Consider the following 12,710-nt stretch of genomic DNA (forward strand, 5'->3'; position numbering starts at 1 on the left):
CTTTTTCTCGTGCTTTTCTTCCCCCAGTTTCCGTCCCTAGACAAGCAGAACTCTCAGTCTTCAGTGCTCCTTTCTGTCAAGGCTCTAGGTAGGACTGAAAACATCTTGTAATGCACAAACGTCTTGTTTCTCTATACCTGGTAGAAACAAAATGCTGGTTGTTCCCATTTCATGTCAAGAGCTTTCAGTTAGCTTAAATCTGCTATAGCCGTGCACATTTGGATTTGTCCAGAGGTTCTAGGAGCAGAATTGTATCAATTTGTATCTTTTTTTTTTTGTAAAGAATTAGTTGAAATTTAGATACAAGGTTTAATTTCCTTTGAAGAAATAATGCCAACAACAACACATGCATTTAATAAGCTAGCTTGAACTCTGTCTTCAAAATTAATAGTGTTGTAAAGTAATGGTCAGAAACCATGCATAATAGTTACTACACACTGTGAGCTACCAATGTAAAAAAAATATTCCTTCCCCTGACAACATAAAGGAACAAAAAGGAAAGAAAGGAAGGGAGGGAGGGAGGGAGGGAGGAAGGAAGGAAGGAAGGAAGGAAGGAAGGAAGGAAGGAAGGAAGGAAGGAAGGAAGGAAGGAAGGAAGGAACGAAGGAAGGAAGGAAGGAAGGAAGGAAAGCTGTCTTTCTCCACAACTTGTGATGTTTTATTTCTATTGGAAGTTCATCTCCTCTCCTCTCCTCTCCTCTCCTCTCCTCTCCTCTCCTCTCCTCTCCTCTCCTCTCCTCTCCTCTCCTCTCCTCTCCTCTCCTCTCCTCTCCTCTCCTCTCCTCTCCTCTCCTCTCCTCTCCTCTCCTCTCCTCTCCTCTCCTCTCCTCTCCTCTCCTCTCCTCTCCTCTCCTCTCCTCTCCTCTCCTCTCCTCTCCTCTCCTCTCCTCTCCTCTCCTCTCCTCTCCTCTCCTCTCCTCTCCTCTCCTCTCCTCTCCTCTCCTCTCCTCTCCTCTCCTCTCCTCTCCTCTCCTCTCCTCTCCTCTCCTCTCCTCTCCTCTCCTCTCCTCTCCTCTCCTCTCCTCTCCTCTCCTCTCCTCTCCTCTCTCTCCTCTCCTCTCCTCTCCTCTCCTCATCCCTATCTTTTCTCATTTTGTATTTCATATTTTTGCAGAAAGAAATTTGACAAACCTGTTTCACCTTCTATATGCAATTTATTTCATTTCCTGTTTCCTGTACATTTTAATACCAACGTGTTTGAAAAGGAAGAATTCATATTCAGCAATATAGTGATATAATTACAACTTCCAAAATCATCTCTGCCTTCTATGAGGGTTCCTGACTTTGGCAGCATAAAAAGCTTCATTATTTCTCATCTTTCTTCCAGATTTATGTAACTTTCAGCTTCCGTCTAAAACTTCCTTCCTTGTACTTTCTTTTTTTCCCCCAAGCACTCACATACAGAGTATATGAATGAGATTTGGAAAGAACCAGCTGGCAGTGTGGACATTTTCCCCCTCAATATTCTCTTTGATGTGAGACTCTGATGACATATTTTCATTGCCTGCTACTAAAAAGAATGGAAGTTTCACAGAGTAAGTCAAACGTTACACTGCTGGGTCTTAAAATGATATCTCCTTGGGATCCTCGGAAGAATTTAATTAATCAGATTTGTATACAGGTCTGTGAGGTTTAGGCTGAGGAAACAGTGCAGGAGGAGTTAGGGAGAGTAAAGCAGCCCATCAATTTCAAACGTCACATACGAAATTTGGCTTATTGCCAAAGTTGTTATCCAACTTGGTTAAATATTGTTTACACAAACTGAGTAATCACAGAAAATTTGTCTGGAAAGGACCTCAGGAATACAGCTGCTCTCGCCCCAGTGCAGGATCTCAACTATCTATTCTATGCATGGAAAATGTTAGCTAATACATGCTTAAAAGTCTCCACTGTTGGGTATTCCACAACTTCCTCAGGCAGTCTGTTCCTATACAGTCTTTTTATTGTTATAAAGTTATTTCCTGGTGTTTAACCTCAATTTCTTTCATTGTACTGTGTCTAAATGTCTTTGTAGGGGAGTAGTTTTGCCCTAACCTCACATCACATCAGTTCAAACCTGCATAATTTAATTGAAGTCAACAGTGTGAAACCATCACAAGTTGGGAAGTAGGCCATTATCTTTTAAGATTCTCCCAGTAGTGCTAAAGGAGGTAATACCACACTGAAAACAAGAGTCTTATACTGGGACTTGGACAAGTATAGTAACACAACAATTCCTTTCATAAACAGTTTCTGAGAGCAGATTCCTAAGTACATGAGTTGTATGAATCCTTCTGTGACACGAGCAGGTACAACATATTCTTGGCCTTGAGATATCTAGCAAAATTCAGTGTAGCTGATACTCTTGCATTATGATTCGCTAGTCTAGATTAGGCTTTTTGGTGCTCACTTGTGATGACCCAGGAAACTGGAACAAGCTTGTCTTTCCACAGGAAAAAAAAAAGAAGAAAAAAGAGAGAGAGAGAGAGAGAGAATTAGGATAAGGAGCATGTGAACTACATTTTTTTTTTCTTTCACCATCCAAACACAAACATTTTTTTTGTTCTGGACCTGTTAGAGCGGGTCCAGAGGAGAGCCATGAGTATTATGAGAGTCCTGGAGCACCTCTCTTATGAAGAAAGGCTGAGAGAGCCCATGATATCCAGTCTGGAGAAGAGAAGGCTCCAGGGAAACCTCATTGTGGCCTTTTAATACTTAGAGGGAGCTTATAAAAAAGATGGAGAGTGCATTTTTACATGGATAGATAGTGGTAGGAAAAGGGGGAATGGCTTTAAACTAAAAGAAGGGAGGTTTACATTAGATGTTAGGAGGAAATTCCATACTCAGAGGGTGGTGAGGCACTGGCACAGGTTGCCCAGAGAAGCTGTGGATGCCCCATCCCTGGAAGTATTCAAGGCCAGGTTGGATGCGGCTTTGGGCAACCTGGTCTAGTGGGAGGTGTCCCTGCCAATGATATGGCGGTTGGAACTAGTTAGTCTTTTAAGGTTCCTTCCAACCCAAACCATTCTATGATTCACTCCCTGCTGTGCTCTCTTCAGTGTTGTCTGGCAGCAGAGCACAGGACAGTGCTGGGTCAGCAATATCTTCCACATTTCACTCCAAGTCTATTTCTCTGGAAGTGCAAATGCATAGATAAAACAGTTGTGAAGTTTTGGATGTGGCTTCCCTGGTTCAGTTCATATGGGAGATGTGAGATCCCCCTGTGTGGGAGATCTGCAGGAGAAGGTCTCTCTCCAGAGGGATCAATATGGATCAAGACCCAGGCTGAACTGGAAACCAACCTGCCACTCATTTGGTGTCAGAAAACTCATACTGGGAAAAGTGACTATATGCCTAGGGTTTTATGTCCAAGTGAGTAGATCAGTCCTATATAAAGGGTACTGTTGTTTTGTAACTGAGAATAGGGACCTGTCAAGAACTGCATTTGCATCCTTCTTCCTAATCTCCTGTACAAGGTCAACAGTGAAAACTGACTGAGCTGGATTCCTCAGTTTGAGCTGTACCTAAGCATCTTTTGTTCTGTGTGCTTTGACTGGTAGTGAAGGATCACTCAAGAGCCTGGGGTAACACCATCTTCTTGCTCGCCTGCCCAAGATCTCTGAAACCAAGTGGGAGCTGGTGGCTTGATCCACTACCCAGCTTCCTGCTGCCAGGGTAAGACAAGTGCCAGCTTCTGGAAGTCTGGGTGAGTGTCACAGGGCAACCCTGGCACCCTGTCATACTCCCCTTGAGCACTGGAACACCCTGCACAATGGCCTCAAATATCTGTTGCCTGTGGGAAGAGCAAGAGGGGAGCCAGACCCCATACAGAGATGAAGGAGGCACAAGCAGCATGTTCTGACTTTTAAACAAGGGATGCTAATGAGAAAGAAAATGATAAATATTTGCATTCTTGGTGTTTTTATTTTTATTTTTATTTTTATTCACTTGCTTGTGCTTTACACTCTGGGAACATTTTCGTCATGCTGTAAAGTGCTGAGGCAGGTTGGAGAAAAAAAACATCTGACAGCCTCATTTGGCTAAGATTAAGTATACAGAAATTCATTTCACATATTGCTGCTTTGTGTTCAAATTAAACAGCAAACACCCTCCTTTGGCCTAATTTGTTTGTTCTTGTTGGGCTTCGGTGAGGCAAACCTTAACACTGCAAAAGATATACGTCCAAACCAAGCAGGCACATAAATATACTTGAGCTCTGGGGTTGTGCTTTGTTTCTGCAAATCCCCTTTGTAGCTCCTCTTTCTTCATTTTCTCTCTTTCCTCTCCCATCTGCATTCTGATTAGGCTGATCCCTCTTTCTCTTCCATGATACTTGTGTGTAAAATGCAGAGGCAGATTGAAAAGTGTGGGAGAAACTAGTTCCTCTCAGCCCCTGTGTCTGCTGCAATACTGTGCCTTGCAGCAGCCAAAAAGCTCCGTCTTAACCACAGCTCCAAGAGCCCCAGGCAGCACGTGCCTGGGTGCAGCCCAAGGAGCCCCTCAAACACACAGGGAGTATAAGAGCTTGTGCAAATTAAAACACTGAGCTCCACAATGTCAGTACTGAGCATGACCAGCCTGAGAGATTTAGGCAGGCACTTTTCCTGTAAGGCAATTAATTCCTGTTAAACTTTGCAAAAATAAAAAACCGAGGTACTGAAGTGTTTTAGTAAAGTACAAGTTTTTATATATATATATATACACATATATATATATTTATTTATTTTAATGAGCAAAAGAAGCAAACAGTATCAGTAGACTCCAAATGGGATTAGACAAATTCTCAGACAACAGATCTCTAAATGGAAACTAAAGGGAATAGGTGAGATATACAATCTAGCATCCCACCCCGACAAAGGTGAATGCAGAGGAAATGCAAGGGAAACAGAGAAAGGGAAGAGCACAGGGCTGTGCGCTCTCCCTGGGCAGTCTCTCCTTGTGCCCCAGGTGGGAGCAGACTGCTGGGCTGGGGGACCGCTGCTATGGCCCAGAAGGGCCGTTCCTATGCTCCAATAGTAGGTGCCTCTTGGGGATAAAAGTACCTTTAGCTCCCTGTTTGTCTATTAAGTGCAAGTTTTTATTCACTGTATATTACATCTCTAATCAGCTTTTGTCTAGGCCGAAATGCACAACGCATTAAAAATTATCTCTACTATATTAATGGACATATTGGAACAGCTTTTTACTCTAGTGTGTTTTGTTGTTTCTTTGCTTTCTTATTTTTTTTTCCGAGAAAAATAAAATTATGTCTTTAATTTAATTTATTTAACATTTTGTGTTGAATAATTAAGAGCCTTATGAAAAGCCATAATGCTCATCTAACAGAGGAACTTAATCACCGTTCCACTAGGCTTTCTTTAAAAAAATAAAATAAAAACCCTGTTAAATAGATTACTGCTTTTTTAATTAGATGGTTTAATTACAGCTTGTTAATGGAAATATCACATAAATAGCTCTCAAAGCCGCACATGCCCATGCATTATCACAAAAGAGAGAACTTGCAGGTGTCCCTAAAGGAGCAACTGTTAATATGGGTAAATGGAAATAGAAAAAAAAATCACAACAAAACAGCTCCTAAATGGTCCAATGTTATCTTCTTATGGGTAGCCATAGCTGTTGGGTGGTGTTGACACTGCAGCAAGTTACCAGCTTTAACAAAGTTGGTTTCCTGAGCATTTCAAATCCAGGAATTTCTGTATATTTCCTCTATGCTGATATAAACTTGTAACTGTAATTATTAATCATTTCATTAACGTGCTCATCTAGCTGCACTGTAAAGTCACATACAGCTGTCAAATGATGGAGGTTTCAACAGTGTGTCAAAAGCTTTCTCTGTTGTGCTGTGTGCCCTTCAAGTCACAACTATTTTTTCCATTAAAATGGGAAAATAAAATGTATTCATCTTCCTCCTGAGCTTTCAAGATTTCAGTTAAAAGACCATGTCATTATATGACCGATGTCAAAGACACACAATGGTATTGATACATGGATATACTAGCACATGGACCAACACATAAACATCGTTGTACTGCTTATGTATGCTTTTGAAAAAATATTCATTGTAACACCTATTGATCCTGGTTGTATCTGTTTGAATGCCAGCCTTGAAAAATCAGAAAAGGGGCAGATTTTCAAAGGATCATTGACCAGAAATTCCAGGTACTTTAAAAAGGGTTACAAGTGAAGGTAACCCCAAGCTGTTGGTCACTTTGATAATCCAGCCTCTGTGGATAGATATGATCCTGCTTGGACATGTATGTATACACACAAGCTATAAAAAATGTGGGGACACATCTGGATCCATGTATCTGTATGTATACTTGCAAGTATGCACCTGTTTTTATTTAACAAAGAAATAGTCTGCACTCACACACATGCTGTTACAATCAGAACTGAAGACATACCACAGACTGAAATACATACATACCTAGCAGGATTTGAGATTGTTCTGTAAAGTCATAAAACACTGAAGAGAGAGAAGATGGTTATTTGAATTTACTAGTTATGAATGCAGAGGGAAATATTTGAAGCTTTCCATGCTATAGCAAGGAGACAAATAAGACAGTGGAATAATTCTGTCTGGGCTCCTACACCTTTGTTAGCAAATTTTTTTCCCTCCAACATACCTTAATGGCTAATCCCATTTTTTTTTTGTGGTTGTTGTTGTTGTTGTTGTTTGAGAATTGCAGCTTAGCCCCTGTTTTGATGTTTGTAGAGGTGCAAGGAGAGAGGTAAGGCATCTGCTAAATGTCTAGTTTGGCTCAAGAGGTCTGGGTTCAGAACATACCTCTGCACTGTCTCACTTGTAGAAGTGCCCTAAACTGTGTTTCCACGCTACTCGACAGCCTCTTTTTTATCAGCTCCCCTTTTAAAAAGGAGCACTCAGTGTAAATCCTAGGGAAAGAGCAACATGCCAGGTCAGCACAGACATGCAGGCTGGCAGGAGGACAAGAGGAAAAGCTGTGTGATGGTCCATCACTGCCAGAGCTTTGCAATTGGCAAGAGACTACTTGCTGCACGTGAAGAGAGGACTCAGTGAACTGTATGAGGTGATTGCTGTCTCCCTCAGAGGTGTCCAAAACAAGCCATTAACATTGGTGTTCACTGTCTGACAGGGGATGGCAGACAGCCAGAGGAAATCACTGAAAACAATTTAGCAGACAAAATCAAGTTGCATCAGAAAAATGCAATTATCTAGAATATAATTTTTTTGTTGTTTTTGTTGTTGTTGTTTTTTAGAAGAGAAGCAGCAGCTTAGATCAGTCACTTGTAGATCTCTGGCTGCACACAACTCTGAATCTTAGGAAGATGGTGGGGAGCTGTCACATCTGACCATTTTGAGAGGAATTGTTTCAGGTGAAACCTCAAAATGTCAGTATTACATGAAAATTCAAAAACATGGAAACTTGAAAACCTGAAATCTTGTATTTCTGCCACTTCCAATGGAGGCAATGTGTCTAGAGGGGGATACCTGCATTTCTTAACCCTCTTTATGACCCTACTGCTTATTTGCTCTTTGTTAGGCAGGAATCAGTGGCCTGTCCAGACAATGATTTTATTTGGTGCTTAGAATCCAGCTGGGGCATTTTCAGTAGAAAATCTGGTCCCAGATAGCCAAACCTTTGTCATCTTTGTGGACTAATTAAGTACTTTTCCTTTGTTCCTGAAACTACCCGGGAATGAATGAAGCTCCCCAGAAGTCAAAATTACATTTTCTATGACCAGAAGATTATATCAGTGTTCAGCAAACTGCGCTGACCACTAAATGGATTTTCACTTGAAGTGTCAGGCAGTAGTGTGGACTTGCAATGATTTGGTTTAATATCCTGCAATCTGTCCCTCCCAGTTTCAGAGAAAGAGGAAGTTGCACAGTAATTATTAGGCTTATATACAATATTGTGTGTGGAGTAATAGAGGTCATGCGCATTTGAAAAATTGCTACACTTTTGGTATGATAAAAGATGCCTAGATACTACAGTAAAGAAGTAGATAGACAGATTCTAATATGAGTAAAGATTAGAGCTTATTGTACAGTACTGCAGATCCTTGGTACAGTCAGCTTTTCTGTAAATCAAAGAATGCCTCAGCATGGAAATATACACTGAGGGCATTTTTCTTGAATCAGTATATCAGTAGTTTAACATACCATAAAACTAAGCAGTGTAACGATGATAATCATTTCCTACTATATTAGTTGCCAGAAGCCTGTGCATTTTATAAGAAAACTGCCAGATATAAGGTTTTGTCACATTTAGTTCCTTTGAGGATTTACAGGTTGTCGGAAAAATTGCTGTTGGTGAGAAGGGAACTCATGCAAGTGGGAGTGCCATTTGCCTTCGAGTGAAATTTGTTTTCACCTTAAAGAACAACAACAACAAAAAAATATGAAAGTAGCTAGGAAATGTGCTTGCAGGTATACTGGAGGGAAAAGCTGCATCAAAAGAGCCAGAGACGGTCATCTTCATTGAGTTCAACCTCCAGTTTTATTTTGCTGCCAAGACTCTAATATCTCAAGACTTCATCCACCCATAGTCTATCAAACTACTGCTGAAGGGTTGCGGATTGTTTTGATGCTACTGTACCTCTGAATATCTGGCAGGTTTGCTGCTTGCATTGCAGGCATTGCAGAAGGAGCTTGGGCTTGAGAAACCACGCTATTGTCTGCTGATAGTCTCCACACAAAACTGTCCTCCAATGATTAGCTGCAGCTGCCCTCCAGGGCTTCTCCCTCCTTATTTTTACCACTGTCTGTTCCTAGCTTGCTTCTCTCAGTGTGAGCTCTTTCTCTGTAGTTCCTGCTAACTAGAAGAAGGTCCTGTCTCTCCTCACATCACTGTCTTTATCATATTTTGGGTCTCTGCTAGGACTGTGCCTCATCATCCTTTTGTTTTCTTTCTCATTTTCTTCGGTCTCTTATTAGACTCATAAGAGAAAGCTTTGTTAGTTTTTCACTTTATAGGCTGGTTTAAAATAACCTATATGTTATACACACTGCTGTCTCTCATTTTTAAATCCTGAATCATTTTAGACAACAGTTGGTTTGAAGGATGCTACACACAGAATGAGCTTTATGAGTAATGGTCTTATTACACACTGCAACTCTTTCGCTTTCACTTTATGGGCTTCATAGTCTACTTCTTTGTTTTGTTTTGCTTTATTTATTTTTAGCATCACAAACAGCGTGACGTCAACTTAGAAATGGATAAGAAAAAAAGTGCTGGACTGATAATGGTCTTGGTGGTGACAGAGTGCTATACCCAGCCTCTTTTTAAATGATTCAGATAATGTCACCTTACCATTTATCTTGAGAGAGATACTAACACACATTGACCAACTCTGTACAGGAAAGTTGCCATGTCCCTCAGAATATCTGGTGGCCTCACGGTCCCTCTCAGCCTTGTGAGTGTGGGCAGATGGTTGTGCATCTTTCCTATGATAGTCTGCTGTCTTTTTCCTTGAGCAAAGAGGTGGCAATTTCTCATCATGGTGTCCTACCAGAGCAAGCATCGGCCCCATAAGTCTTATGCATGTATACAAAAAGGACATGACTAATCTGCAACTCCCATGAGACACTGCATCATCACTTCACTGTTAAAACACTCTTGTTTTGAACTGTAACCCCCTCCCCCAACTATTCTCAAACAAAAGCAAAAACTTTTTCATAAGTTTCCTTAGTGAGCCCTACAAATACAAATTGAGAAGAATTCAGAAAATCCTATATGTTAGTTCTACATTTAGGCCCAGGGTAAGCTATAAGTGCCCATCTGGTGGCAGTACTGCAGGGGAAAGAAGTGAGATCACTGCCCAGGGAAGTGGCTTCGAGCCTGCCTGGCATCCACACAGGGTTCAGGCTCCAGCCCTTCTGCTGTTTTCTTCTGGGAACATTACTCATATCCTGTATACTTCTCCCTCCTTGAATTCTAAGTTCTTCAGATGCTGGTAACACTATCCTAAACCCAGTTATCTTAATCATTTAGACCTCCTTCCCCATCACAATTATGTAGTGCTTGAGTTTATTGGGGCCAGTGCAAACATATGCTAATTAATTATAGCTAATTTTATGTCTTTATTTAATTTCTTTTTCACACTTCAAATTGTCCAACTTGCTATTTTTTTTGTTTGTTTTTTTAAAACCTATTTACAAATGGGAAGGGGAAGAGAGGGTAATTCGGAATAATGTGACATTTTTATTTAGTGTAAAGTTTATTTCAGTCACCATTTGAAAATTTCAACATTTAAAACAGGACAGGGTTGAATAATTTGGTTGTCTTCTCCATACTATCAGCATCTTAAATCAACTAATAGTCTCAGCTCTGTGTCTGCAAAGGTCTGGCTAATGCCTCAATTTTTTTCAGGGTTGCAGGAGCCATTTGACAAGCAATAGGTCTACTCCTTTGTTGGACACTTCCGCTTGCAGATGCCCAAAAAAACCCCTTCACACAGCAATCTCAAATTCAATGTCAACAGAATCCATGCTTGAAAATATGGATTTTCCAGGCTCAGGTTTGAAAAATAAAAGTGAAGCGACTGGCACTGCCTCGTCCTGGTGCATAAAGAAAATGTCTTGCTCCTAAACAAAGTGTGAAAGTTAATTCAGATAAAGTGTGAGACAGTAAGGAAATGAGAGAAATACATTTTAATTAAAATGTCAGCAAGATAATACAAACCAAATACTAAACCCCCCACTATTAAGGTTTCCCCACTGAGCCCTCCTGTCATTGTTTCTCTCTCTTTCTGATTGCTTTTTAATAGCAGCTTGTGTGGCCTTTGTAAATAATCCTCTCATTACAGGTTTGCTTGAAACATGCAATCAATTTATTAAGGCATTTTTCCAGAAGAAATTAGCAGGTACAATAAAGTATAATTATTCCACTACTCATTCATTTTTAAAAACAGAGGTTGACCAGATGCCACTATTGCTTCTGCCAGTCTTGGCAATCTCTTTGATGGCATTCAGCTCTAAGTGATATTCAGATAAAGCCAGGCTGGGAAGGCACTGACATTTTTAGGAAGACTGAAAAATTTGAAATTATCTTCATTTTCCCCTGAGAAATACTCTTTGAAACATGTAAGGAAAGTGAATTTTTGATTAGGTGATGTTCTTTTAGTATTGTTTATATACATGTATGTGTATGTTTGCTTTCTGATCCCTGAAGAAAATGCTAATTCTTGTTAAAAATCAATAAGTAAATTTTGAGAAGGAAAATAACATTTATTATAAATCTTAATTTAGGTTTAAGATAAATGCATGATAAATGGCATAGTAAATTATGGATAGATTCTTCTGCCAAAAGGGAAGACCACAGTAATAAGAAAAACTAGTTCAGCTAGGGGGCATAAAGGAACTAAAGATTCCTCAACCACAGATCCTCTGTGGAAAAGGGAATCCAATGTGAGATGGAAATGTTTCGTTTTTGAGTTTTACAGTAGAAACATCAAAGCTTCCAAACAAAATAAAAGAAGTATTTTTGATCATTTTCAGTAATGTTTTAGTTGACAGTTCAAGAGTCAGCTCTGTGGGGGTAATTATTAACATCTGGTAGCTTTTCATTTGTAACAGAAATAAGCTTGGTATACACAGACCACTTTGTGGTTAACAGATGTGTTCTAATGAATTACTAGGTATGACTGGAAATAAATGGTGGACAGAAATATGTGGGAATATGAGGTTCCAGTTATTCTTCCAAAATGGGAAGAAGTCAATTCATGGCAGGGTGGAGGCAAAAAAGAGAAACTGTGTTGGTGATTTGGAAAAATAAGGTTTCTTTCTGAGGAAGAGAACAAGGCATTTTCAATGAAGGAACTGATGCTAAAGCTGAGAGCTTTGATGTAGTTGACTTGTGAAGAAGAAAAAGATAGCTATAGTCACAGCAATCACAGGAACACCAGTAAAATTACATTCAATATATGACCTAAGTACATTTTAATTTTTTAAATCTTTTTTTTTTTTCCCCTTTGTAGTTAAAGCCAAAAACTGAGGCTATGGCGTAGCATTTTATCTGGATCCTTTCTCAGTGAATTTGATGTTTTGTTTTGCAGCTCAAATTTAATTTTGTCAGCCTGTTAGAAATGTAATCTTGACAAGTGCAGGAAAAGCACACCACCTCCCTACTGCAGTGAAAAATAGAGAAGAATCAGAAGTCAGCCGGTCATTATTGATGTTACACTGCTCAGAAGACAAAAAGATAACTCAGCTGGCTTTCTCTGCATTGTTGACAATATAACGTTTCCAGCAAGCTAATCAGAAATGACTCAGAAGACATACTGAGAACACATAATGGGAAGTACCATGGTTCATTTCTGCAATGTTGCTTCTCACATCTAACCAGATGTTAAAATGATGTTAAAATTAATAGCCTCAAACATCGTCTGACAGTAACTGAGAATAAATTTAGCAAAGTCAGCTGAAAAATGTTATTTCTGCCATTGCATATTTATTACCTCAAAGGTCTACTTGCTCTCCTGTGTGTAAGTAGAAGAAAGCTTGTCCTTTAACTTCTGTTACTGTGAGTTGGCATAGCCAACCCCATATACATCTGTTTTCTGGTAAATACTGGTCAAAGACTACTACTTCCAGTGCAGTAGAAATCATATTTAACCCAAGTATGTTAAAACCCATTTGGGGTTTATATTAGTTACTCTAAGCTTTTCTGAAAAGTTGTGTGCAGAATGACTTTGACCAGTCACTGGCTACTAAATGCTGAAGTTGTACCTTATCTGTAGCATAAATT

This window comes from Anser brachyrhynchus, assembly GCF_964034855.1.
Source record: "Anser brachyrhynchus genome assembly, chromosome: 3".
NCBI lineage: Eukaryota > Metazoa > Chordata > Aves > Anseriformes > Anatidae > Anser > Anser brachyrhynchus.